Here is an 11,997-nt window from a genome sequence, read left to right on the forward strand (position 1 = left end):
GGCTGGGGAATCGATCCCCCAGCACCTGGCAGCATTGCGGGATTGATGTTTACTTAGCTACGGGATTTTGTTTCTTGAGCTTATTTTTATAACTTATGGGTTTTAACAGGGTTTGTTACTTAAGGCCCAGTGAACCATTAGTTTAGGATTAGTTATTATTTTAATTAAGAGAGTTTTATTTTATGATGATAAGTTGGATTTTACGAAAAAAAAATATCACGTTCTCTTTGGAGAACGAGGCGAGGGTTAGAAGAGAGGGAAGAGTGGAGGCATAAGGTTTGGGAAAAACATCTACACACTCATCTCTTTAGAGCTTCAAAGAAGAAGAAGAAGGAGCAAAGCATGGAGGAGGATCTTGTTGACACCTTGACCACCACAGCCATGATGGGCTAGATCTCTACTTAGGGCTTGGTTGAGCCCTAAGTTTATGTATTTCTAAACCCTTGTATTTCTATTTTTGGGGAGATTAATATATTGTTGTAGTTGATGTTATGGCCTTGTGATTCCTATTTACATGCTTGATTTGATAAATCATGGCTTGTGTTGGTTTAATTCTTCCATTAACTCTATGTGTTAATTATATGTCTATATATAATTAATCTAGGGTTATGCTCTTGATCGGATGTTAAAAATTAATTCTTTCATTAATTCTCTATGTTATTGCATGTCTATGTGTGATTAGAGGATTATACTCAACACTAGATTCCATTGTTATTTGGGTTTAGTGATGGCCATGGCATGGGTTTTATTGGATGGGATTGCTGATTAATTTGATGGGTTATACTTTATCTTGATGTGTTATGCTACAAATTAGTTTACTTGTCAGTAGGTAGAGAATTCATTGCTTGAATTGATAATCCACATTTATTATATACAAATTCCATTATCCTCTTGATTAATGTATGTTCTCATTAGATGCAATTGTGGTTAGTTTGATGGAGTATGCTTAGGCTTGATGAGTTGTTCTACACCCTAGTTTACATGTCATTGAGTAAACAATTCATACTTGCATTTGATAATTCATGCATACTTGATTGCAAGTTGTTTAGTGATTGAAGCTACATTTAAGTTACAATAACGTTCTCCCCATTAATGAAAAAGAAGTGGTTAATTGCATGAGCTTAGTGGTGATTCCAATAAATCCTAAGAATTCTCTTCTATCTCTTAAACCCTTAACTCTAATTTAGTTTATTTTCATTGCATTTTAATTTAATTGTTCACTAACTTAATCAACCAACCATCTCTTTATTTTCTCTCTCTTATGGTAATCACTTATTAAAACCACTTGTCTTATTTAAATCCAAGCCAAAGGTCTCTTGGTTTCGATCCCTTCTCACTTCATACTACATAGTATAAGTGTCTAGCGGTTTATAAATTATAAAATATGATGCCCACTTTACATTAATTCTAAACCTAAAGTTTTGTGCATTATTTTGTACACACGCTCGGTCGCATCATAGTTTTGGCACCTTTGCCGAGGACCATTGGTTTAATTGGAGGTAAATTAGATATTGGTTTTCATTTGATTATTTGTATATTCTTACTATTTTCTTATTTTTCTCTCTCTAATGTGCAATTAGATATTTGATACAAGAAAGGCGAACAATGGAGCTTAAAGCTATCATTGGAATTTGAAGTTGCTTAAGGACCTTTGTGAGCAATTCTTATCCTAATTTTTCACTTTTCTATGCTTGCGAGATAGTCCTTGTTGAAGCTTTCATATTGCTTAAATATTTTATCCAAGCATAGGTCCTTGTCGAGGCCATTACTTTCATTGTTATATGCATGAGCCATTATCGAGGCAATTATTTTATGGTTTTTGGATTGTGAATGTGAATGGAGCCCTTGTTTGATCCAAGTTTGGGGAAAATTTTTATCCCTTATCCTTATGTATCTCCATCATATCATGATCCTTATGAGAGTGAGTCAAATGCATTTCATGAATCATCATCATGTAATGGACTTGATCACTCTTATGATCACTCTTATGATCCCTCTTATGACTACTACCCTCGCCCAATATTTCATGAAGAACCATCTCTATTACCTTACTCTCCCGGATTTGAAAATAAAATGTTAGCTCTAATTGATGAACTTAATAAAATGAGACAACTTATTAATTCTCATTCTCATAGGCTAGCGATGCTAGAAGCTCAAGTTGAGGAAATTGTAAGTACTCTTTCTCGTCAAGAGGAAGAGGAAGAAGAGGCAAGTCAATTAATGACTAATCAAAATGAGCAAAACATGATAATAGAATGGGGTGAGGCAAGTGAGCTAATGACTAATCCAATAGAGTATAAATTGAATTATGAGGACATTCCTTGTAATCTTGAGCATGAGGAAATTGATACCTTAGGGAGTGAGGAGTTGTTGACCACTATAGAGGTAGGAGAGGAAAAGAGGAACTTGTAAAGAAGAACCTTCCTTTTATTATCTCCAACGACCCTCTTGAGGCGTGCCTTTTGAAAATATATGAAGGATGTGGTTTTGACATCAAAAGCTCCACATATGAAATGAACTTTCTAATGAACTCCATAGCTAACTTGGAAAGTGAAGAGATGGTGATCATTGAGGAAGAGAAAATGGATGAAAAGAGTGTGTTTCCTAATAATTCAATTGAGTCTTTAAAAGACATTGCTTTGCCAAGTGCAAGGCCACCCATTATTGATTTCATTTTCAAGACCATGGATGAAAGGAAACAAATTGCATCTTACATCATTTCTTTTCAAGTTATTATTTTGGGAGATGAATTTATTGTTATGAGAGAGGATCCACTTGGGAAGATAGACAAATGGATTAATGAGGATGTCTCATATCCCGTTTTTAATACTTTTAATTAGCATGTTGCCCCAACGTCTTGCTAGAGACGTTAAATATTAGTATTTTTCGTAGAGTTTCACAACTCTATTTCTACCTTATTTCTTTTTGTTTTTCATTTGCATTTTTATTTCCTTGCATTTTTATTTTGCTTATACATACTTTGTTATAATTTACAAAAAAAATAAAAATAAAAATAATAATAATAATAAATTTGCGCAAAAGTATCAGGTGTCGGACGATCATTTGCCTGGCATTAGGCTACCATCGCCCAGGGAAAAAAAAAAAAAATTGCGTAAAAGTATCAAGGATTGGGCGACCATCGCCCAAAAAAAAAAAAAATCAAAAAATCAAAAAATAAAAAATAAATAAAAATTGTAATGGTTAGTGTAGGTTGGTATTTTATTTTATTTTATTATTATTTTATATATATTTCATTTAAGTATATATATTTTTCTTTTTAGTTTTATTTAAAAATAATAATAATAATAAATAATTATTAAAAATAAAAAAAAAAAAAAAAAAAAACTGGGAGATCAATCCTGTTATTTGGCTGAGAGCAACAAAAAAATACCTCAAGTGGATTGATCCCCGATCCATGTGGATCAATCCCTTTTTACTTGTGCCTTCGCTTTCTCATTACACAACAAAGGGACAATTTTTTGTAAAAAAATATCGATCCCTCAATAAGGCCTCGTTTGGATTGAGGGAATTGGAGAGATTTAGAGAGAAAAGAAAAGGGAATGATAGGATTAAGTGTGTTTGGTTGGAGAGAATTGAGAAGAAAAGAAATGATTGAGAAGGATTTGGAGGGATAGGCTATCCCTCCAAATCCTTTCAACACACTAAAAACAAATCCTCTCAAAGTTGAGAAGATTTGAGAGGATTTAAGGAGAAAGGATGACAAAGACAGAATTAACCTTCCAATTTCGATATACAATAGGGCAGCAGCTTCTCAAGTCCTCTTCTCTCGCATCTGCAAGCTCCGATCCTCTTCTCTTGCGTTTTCTGTTTAAGTCTCTTCTTCATGTTACTACTACTAAAGAAAATCTGAACATTTTAATCCATTGAAAGGCCAAGAAAAGAGATAAGATTGGAATCGGAGATGGGTTTTTTTAGGATTTGCAGTAACATGCTTTGATGTTCTTGCTTGGTATTGTATTAACTTCTTCTTCTTCTTCTTCATTTTTTTTTTTTCACCACAAAATGAGAAAATTTTGGAAGAAATTAGTAATTTTTTTTTTTTTTTTTTTAATCCTACAAACAAATTAATCTGCTTTTGTTTATCTATTTCCATTTTCCTTTCGAAGACCCAAAATTTCATGTTAGATGCTCTGTGATCCTTTTGGACTTGATTTGCTGCTCTTTATTTCATTTCAAGTTCATGCTCAGTATTATATATATAATATTGCAAAGTATGTGTGTATAATCAATTTATTATATATATAATATTGCTGGTATAGTTATTACATCCTTCTTGCTGCACTCAATTTATTTACCTGAGCCTTGTATCTCATTAATTGAGTTACCTTCTAAGCTCTGAAGAGCTTTGCAATGCAGGTTTTTTCAATTTTTTAATTTTTTATGTCCACACGCGAATATGTTTCTTGTATCATGGGACTGTTTACGAAGAGATGAGAAAATGTGGTATAAAAATCTTACATACATACCTATATTATTTATCAAAATCTACAAAAAGGTAATACCGTAATTTCATTATTATTCTTTCATTTTTTTTTTCTCCATTTTATCCAAACAGTAATATTATGTTTTCCTTTTTTATCTTTTCTATTTATTCCAAACATTATAATTACCATTTCTGTTTTTTTTCTTTTCCTCCCTAATCTTTTCTTTTCTCTCCTCCTTATCCAAACAAAGATCAAGCCCCTTAGCTTGCCCTTCCCATATCTCTCTAACCCTTATAACCCTAGCTGCCTCACTCTTCCCCCATCACCCCTCACCTCTCATATCTCAACACAACACCGAGCACCACACTACCATCACCAGCTCCGGCCGAATCAAACCCACCCCAACCTCAGGCCACCGTCTCTAACATTTCAAGCGCAACTTACAGTCACCGAGTTCTTTATTTCTAGCTATTTTTTTTTTTTTTTTTTTCCTGGGTTCTGGGTTCTCTTCCGGCGAGCTTGTGAATCGCTATTTTTTTTTTTCGGCGATATTTAGGCTGGGTTCTCTCCAGCGATTGCAGTTGGGTTCTTTTCCGGATCGCGGCTGTTCATCTTCTCCGGCGTTGCGGCTGGTACTTCAAACGGCGACTGGCTGTTTTCTCCAGCGATTTTGGCTGGATTTTGGCTGGTTCTTCTCCAGCGATCGCGGCTCTCTTCCCGGCGATTTGGACTGGGTTCTTCTCCAGCGATTTTGTGGTTCACCGTTCTTCTACTCGAAGGTAATTATTTCGGGTTGTAGGTCTGAACAAAGAAATAAAAAAATAAAATTAAAAAAAACAGCAGCACCGTCGTTTTTTGGGTTCGTTCTCCAGCAATTCCGGCTGGTTTCTTTCCGGTGATTTTGGCGTCGCATCTGGGTTGTCTTTCGGCGTCGCATCTGGGTCATTTTCCGGCGTCGCGGCTGGCTTCTTCTCCGGCGATCGCGGCTGCTTCTTCTCCAGCCGCGATCAGTTGGGTTTTCCGGCGATTTCGGCTTGGTCGCTACTTTTCTCCAGCGATCAAGGCTGGGTCTTTGCGGCGTCGCGGCTGGGTCGCTGTTTTCCAGCGATTTCGGCTAGTTCTTACTGGGTTCCTTCCGGCGAGCTTGTGGATCGCTTTTCGCCGGCGATTTTGGCTTCGCCGTTCTCTCTTGCTTGTACATAAAAAAATATTAAATTAAATTAAATTAAATAATAAAAAGAAAAATACATAGCAAAAAAAAATAATAAATAAATAAGTAAATAATAAAAAGAAAAATACATAACAAAAAAATAATAATAATAATTAAATAAAAAAATACATAACAAAAAAAAATTTTAAATAATAAAAATATTGAATTGTTGATTTAAAAAAAAAAAAAAAACAGTTGAATTGTTGTTAAAAACAATTGCATTGATAATTTTAAAAAAAAAATGAATTAATTATTTTAAATAAAAAAAAAAATTCCTAGTAACATTCCGTCTTGACAGGGACGTTAAACTTAGCCTATTTTTTTTTATTTTTTTTATTTTGTAAGATATATATACATGTTCTTTTTCTTTAGTTTTTTTAAAAAACAAAAATAATAATAATAATAATAATAATAATAAATAAAAAATATAAGTTACCGGTATGCTCTTATACTTGGATATGCATGTTTTAATCTTTTATGAAGGGTTTCATTGCTTATCTCTTTGCATCGTGTTATCTATTGTTTTGGACTGTATGTATTGCTTATTCCATGTTATATTTGATGTGAGTTTGCTAGTATGGTTATACAGATAGGTTTTTGCATCCAAGTTTGGGGAAGACATCTTTCCTACTAGATTATTGCCGGACTTAATCGTCTTTGCCATCACGGTATACTCTTTCTATTATTTTTCATTATTCTCATTGCATATTGAGGACAATGTACAGTTTAAGTTTGGGGGTAAGGTTGATCGTTATGATTCATTCTATTTTAAGTTGAGTTTTAAATGCATGATGAGATTTGAGATGTGTTTGGCAATGATTTCGAATTTTTGAAACATAGTGTCTTTGAAAAGCAAGTTGTTAGAGTCTAATACTTCTTGTATGCTCTAGGATGTCATTTAGGGATAAATTTTTAATTTTTGATATTATGTTTGCTCTTGTTCTACACTTGCACTTGAGCACACTAGCATTTAATTTGTGGGGTACATGCTTAGTTGATTATTGTCTTGGTTTATTCCAATTGAGTTAGTATGCTTTGAAAGCTTTCATTTTTTTTATAAAATGACCTTGCAAAGAAAAGAAATAAAAGCACTCACAAAAAAAAATTTTAAAAAAAATTAAAAAAAAACTGCATTATTTTAACATGTCAACTGATTAAAAAGGAAGACAAGGAAAGAATGTAAGATTTATAATTAATTAGAGTTCGTAGCCTAGCCATTCCGAGTCATTACGCCCTTAGGAGTGTCTTTACACTTAACGCCCTAAGACCATCTAGTTTGGGAGTTGTTGGCTCAACGCTTGTTACATAGGGTGATTAGAGAGTTTAAGGAATTTGGACATTGCACATGGTCATACATAAAAAAATAAAATCAATAAAAAAAGAATGTTTGATTGAATAACAAGGTTAATTCAATGTCTTGATGTCTGGTACTATATATGTATGCTAGTTTGAGAGTAAGGCTATGCCATTACTTTGATTTGCTAGGATAGCAACACATTTTGATGTCGGTTCACTCAAAAAAGATGATAGAATTGATTCAATTTGCATGATTAACTTGCTTGATGTGTAGATGACCATTTTTACTTACATGATATTGAAATGTTGAGAATAGCTTACAAATGACAGAAATTTGCATACTTGAAGTAGTCTACTTCCAACACTTGTTTGATATGTGTCGTTACTTCTCAAGTAAGAAAGAGCTGTTAATGTTTGTGGGTACCATTTTTAGAAACCCTCACAAGACTTCATTCGTCCACTATGGGTAACTTAAGGGTTTAAAAGGCTTATTGTATATGCTAAATGTAACCGTGATCCCTACGAAAATGGTGTTATCTTTATTTGCTTTATTAGTTCATAGTTGTATATATATTTATTTTATTTTCATACTATAGTTCATTGCTAGGGACTAGCAATATCTAAGTTTAGGGGAGTGATAAGTGCTTAAATGTTGCACATTTCAGCACCTAAATTAGGGTATTTTAGTCCTTGCATATATCTTATTTTCATGTTTAAGTTCTAATTTATATTTTTGTCAATTTCAGGTTAAATAAGGTTCAAACAAACTAATTTTGGTTCACTAAAGCCTTTTTGGAGTCAAGCAAAGACATTCAGAAAAAGTTCAGAAAATAGCAAAAAGATGTCACAGCCTATTGCTCGTATAGTGTGTTTATTCTTCAAAAACGGTCAATTTTGGGCCTTTAATGATGTTTCCAAAGATAAATAAGCAAATCAATTAGCCCGGGGCCAAAATGGAACTAAATAAGGCTTAAAGGAAATTTCTAACTCTAGGGGATTGATCCCCTACTATTCACAGAACTAAAAATACCCTTGGGGGATCGATCGCCAAGGCTGAGGGATCGATCCCCCAACACCTGGCAGCATTGCGGGATTGATGTTTACTTGGTTATGAGATTTTGTTTTTTGAGCTTATTTTTGTAACTTATAGGCTTTAATAAGATTTGTTACTTAAGGCCCAATGAATCATTAGTTTATGATTAGTTGTTATTTTAATTAAAAGAGTTTTATTTTATAATGATAAGTTGGATTTTACGGAAAAAAATATCACGTTCTCTCTGGTGAAAGAGGCGAGGGTTAGAAGAGAGGGAAGAGTGGAGGCATAAGGTTTAGGAAGAACATCTACACACTCATCTCTCTAGAGCTTCAAGGAAGAAGAAGAAGGAGCAAAGCATGGAGGAGGATCTTGTTGACACCTTGACCACCACAACCATGATGGGCTAGATCTCCACTTAGGGCTTAGTTAAACCCTAAGTTTATGTATTTTTAAACCCTTATATTTCTATTTTTAGGGAGATTAATATATTGTTGTATTTGATGTTATGACTTTGTGATTCTTATTTGCATGCTAGATTTGACAAATCATGGCTTGTGTTGGTTTAATTCTTCGATTAACTCTATATGTTAACTATATGTCTATATATAATTAATCTAGGGTTATGCTTTTGATTAGATGTTAAACATTAATTCTTTCATTAATTCTCTATGTAATTACATGTTTATGTGTGATTACAGGATTATACTCAATACTAGATTCCATTGTTATTTGGGTTTAGTGATGGCTATGGCATGGGTTTTATTGGATGGGATTGCTAATTAATTTGATGGGTTATACTTTATCTTGATGTGTTGTACTACAAATTAGTTTACTTGTCAGTAGGTAGACAAGTCATTGCTTGAATTGATAATCCACACCTATTACATGCAAATTCCATTATCCTCTTGATTAATGTATGTTCTCATTAGATGCAATTGTGGTTAGTTTGATGGAGTATGCTTAAGCTTGATGGGTTGTTCTACACCCTAGTTTACATGTCATTAAGTAGACAATTCATACTTACATTTGATAATTCATGTATACTTGATTGCAAGTTGTTTAGTGATTGAAGCTACATCTAGGTTGCAATAATGTTCTCCCGATTAATGAAAAAGAAGTGGTTAATTGCATGAGCTTAGTGGTGATTCCAATAAACCCTATGAATTCTCTTCTATCTCTTAAACCCTTAACTCTAATTTAGTTTATTTTCATTGCATTTTAATTTAATTGTTCACTAGCTTAATCAACCAACCATCTCTTTATTTTCTCTCTCTGATGGTAATCACTTGTTAAAACCAATTGTCTTATTTAATCCAAGCCAAAAGTCTCTTGGGTTCGATCCCTTCTTACTTCATACTACATAGTATAAGTGTCTAGCGGTTTATAAATTATAAAATATAATGCCCACTTGACATTAATTCTAAACCTAAAGTGTTGTGCATTATTTTGTGCACACGCTTGGTCGCATCACAGAAGACAAAACGCTGGGTCAAAATCCCTATAGTGGACAACTAGAATCTCAAAACACAAGTCTACTACATAGCTCACTCATGACAATCCCGAAAACCAAGGTCACAAGACCCCAACATAAGTGCAGGAAAAATAAAACAGTATAAACCAAATACTCACATAGTGCATGCTTACAAAAATTTAACGACATAAATCAAATAATATCATAGTACTAAACACACAGTACACATAAGGTAAACCAAATAAACCACCTATCATATAGGGGTAAAACAATGATGACACGCTATACACCACTAATGGCACTAGCATGTTAAACAGATACAGTATAAGCGAACGCATCATATACATCCTCATATAACTACCATATAGTCATACATCCTGAACATGTTTCTAAGGCATGCCCGAAAACAATGGGGCTCATAAACATGTAAAAGTGATCATACAAATGGCAAGTTCGTAAAATCAAAAGAAATGAATGGAATGCCTCTCAAAAGACACCACGCAGAAAACGTAAAACCGAACCTGGATGAGTCCAATCTCTAACTACGAGGAAAGGAATCGTCCTCCAAACCAAGAAGACAACGAGTTCGATGGAAACTCTACAGGATTCTACCAGAACCTTAACATAATGCCCTAAGTCTCCAATGACAAGGGAGAGTAATTAATTATACCAGCGCAATTAATTACACGAAACCGCTTACATCCCAACCGTAACTCGTAAGGGCTAACCAAGGCAACATAAGAAGATCCCAGGTCAACACACCTATCCAAATCCCAAAACCCTTGCTCTAAGGAGGCAAGACACGAGAACCTCACCTTGAGGCTCACAAGGTAACTCCTAACTCCCCAAAGAAGGACTCAAGTCAGCCCTGACTCATCGTCCCATGACGTTAGAAATGAAGACCTTAATGACATTAATGACGTCAAGACCACCATGAAGTCTTAAGAGATGACACTGACACCTCTAACACCACTATGACTACATCACGAAAAGACAAAAGAAAATGAGATGAAACGATGCCTTCGTGGCCTACGTCTCATCTCGCCAGACGGATACTACAACTTTACGCTCACCTGAGCCCTAACAAGAAGACTCTCCATGAGTCAAGACTGTGACGCTATATGCGTGAAAAAGAAACGATATCATTAATAACATGAGTTATTATGATCGAATGCAACTCGCTCAACGAATGCATCAAATAATTAGCACATTAATGTATGCAACATACAGTCATGCATAAGCAGATAAGCATATACAACATGTGAAATAGATAATGAAAACTCTTAGGTACTTAAACACATAAGCACGTATCAAACTAGGATGCTTTTAAACACTTAAGCATATAAGTGCAGAAAACATGTTATCACACAGAGCATGTTATCAAAAGGCACGTAAACATGTTATCAAAAAGCATGTGAACATATCAAAGTACATCAACAAAAGCATGATATGCACCCAAAGCCCGTCGTCCAAGGTATTCAAACTCGGATGCTCTGATACCACCTGTGACGACCCTGGATTTTTTAACCCAGTGTGTTCTGTGATGACCCAAACTGGAAACAGAATGCGGAAGCAAAATGTGAAACAATGGTCTTTAGAGATACAACGTGTCTCTAAGACACCAATGTGACACTCAATGAGGTTACGGAACCCAAAGGAACAAATGCGGAAGCGGTGTTTCAAAAACGGATAAGAATGAACCTAGGGGTAAAATGGTCATTTCTAACATGAGAGTGGGTGCTACCAAGTATACCATTTGAAAGACAATGAAAAATTAATGAACTTAGACTCAAGAATCACTTGATTCGGAATCCGGATGAAAAATATATGGCTAACGAAAGAAGAAAGGGCAAAAAGGTCAAAAAGAGCCAACCCAAGAACATCTAACAGGTTAGGAGACCTTTCTAACCGGTTAGGAGGCAAAAAATCACGACCACTACATTGCCCAAGCATATCTAACCTATTATGAGGAATCTACCGTTTGTACACTTGTGCTACAGCTCAGCAAAAACCTGGCAGTAGGGGTTTTTCAGGAAAAAATGGCTTTTTGAGGCCCTAGATTACATTTTTTGGAAAAACACAACGAAGAAAACCCCCCCTCAAAATTGAGTTTTCTGCGTGGAAATGTAAAAGAATTCGAAAAACCTTAATGTAAATGCCCAAAATGCCCCTACATGAAATCAGGTCATGATGGTCCAAAAAGCTGCTAAATGAAAAACAGAAAGTTGAATTTTACGATGGATTTCCGGTACCAAGATGACATTTTCTGGAAAAACATGAAAAAAAACACACCCTAAAATCACGTTTTCTAAGTGACCATGTCAAAACCGGAATTTATTTACCGACAAAAAACTTCAAAATGCCCCTGGACCAGATTATGCAATAAAGATGTGAAATGAGTCCATAAGAAGCTCATTTCACCAAAGAAGAAGTTTTTCATGAAAACGATCATGCATACAAACGTAACTTACCTAATAGGACATGTATAATGGTCCACGACTTAAAAATATCGCCGATGCAAAATACGACCCCCCGACGG

General features: G+C 34.6%; 1 long non-coding RNA gene across 1 annotated transcript; it reads left to right on the forward strand.

Moving 5' to 3' along the window:
• The first annotated feature begins 3,900 nt into the window (after window positions 1–3,900).
• Window positions 3,901–8,622, forward strand: LOC132300854 (uncharacterized). The gene is made up of 2 exons (XR_009480600.1): window positions 3,901–5,224; window positions 7,698–8,622. It is a non-coding gene; the product is annotated as an uncharacterized LOC132300854 (long non-coding RNA).
• Window positions 8,623–11,997: the final 3,375 nt, after the last annotated feature.

The sequence above is a fragment of the Cornus florida genome, unplaced genomic scaffold (assembly GCF_030987335.1).
Source record: "Cornus florida cultivar Cherokee Brave unplaced genomic scaffold, ASM3098733v1 CherokeeBrave_3.0.0_Hap2_Chr03, whole genome shotgun sequence".
Classification (NCBI taxonomy): Eukaryota; Viridiplantae; Streptophyta; class Magnoliopsida; order Cornales; family Cornaceae; genus Cornus; species Cornus florida.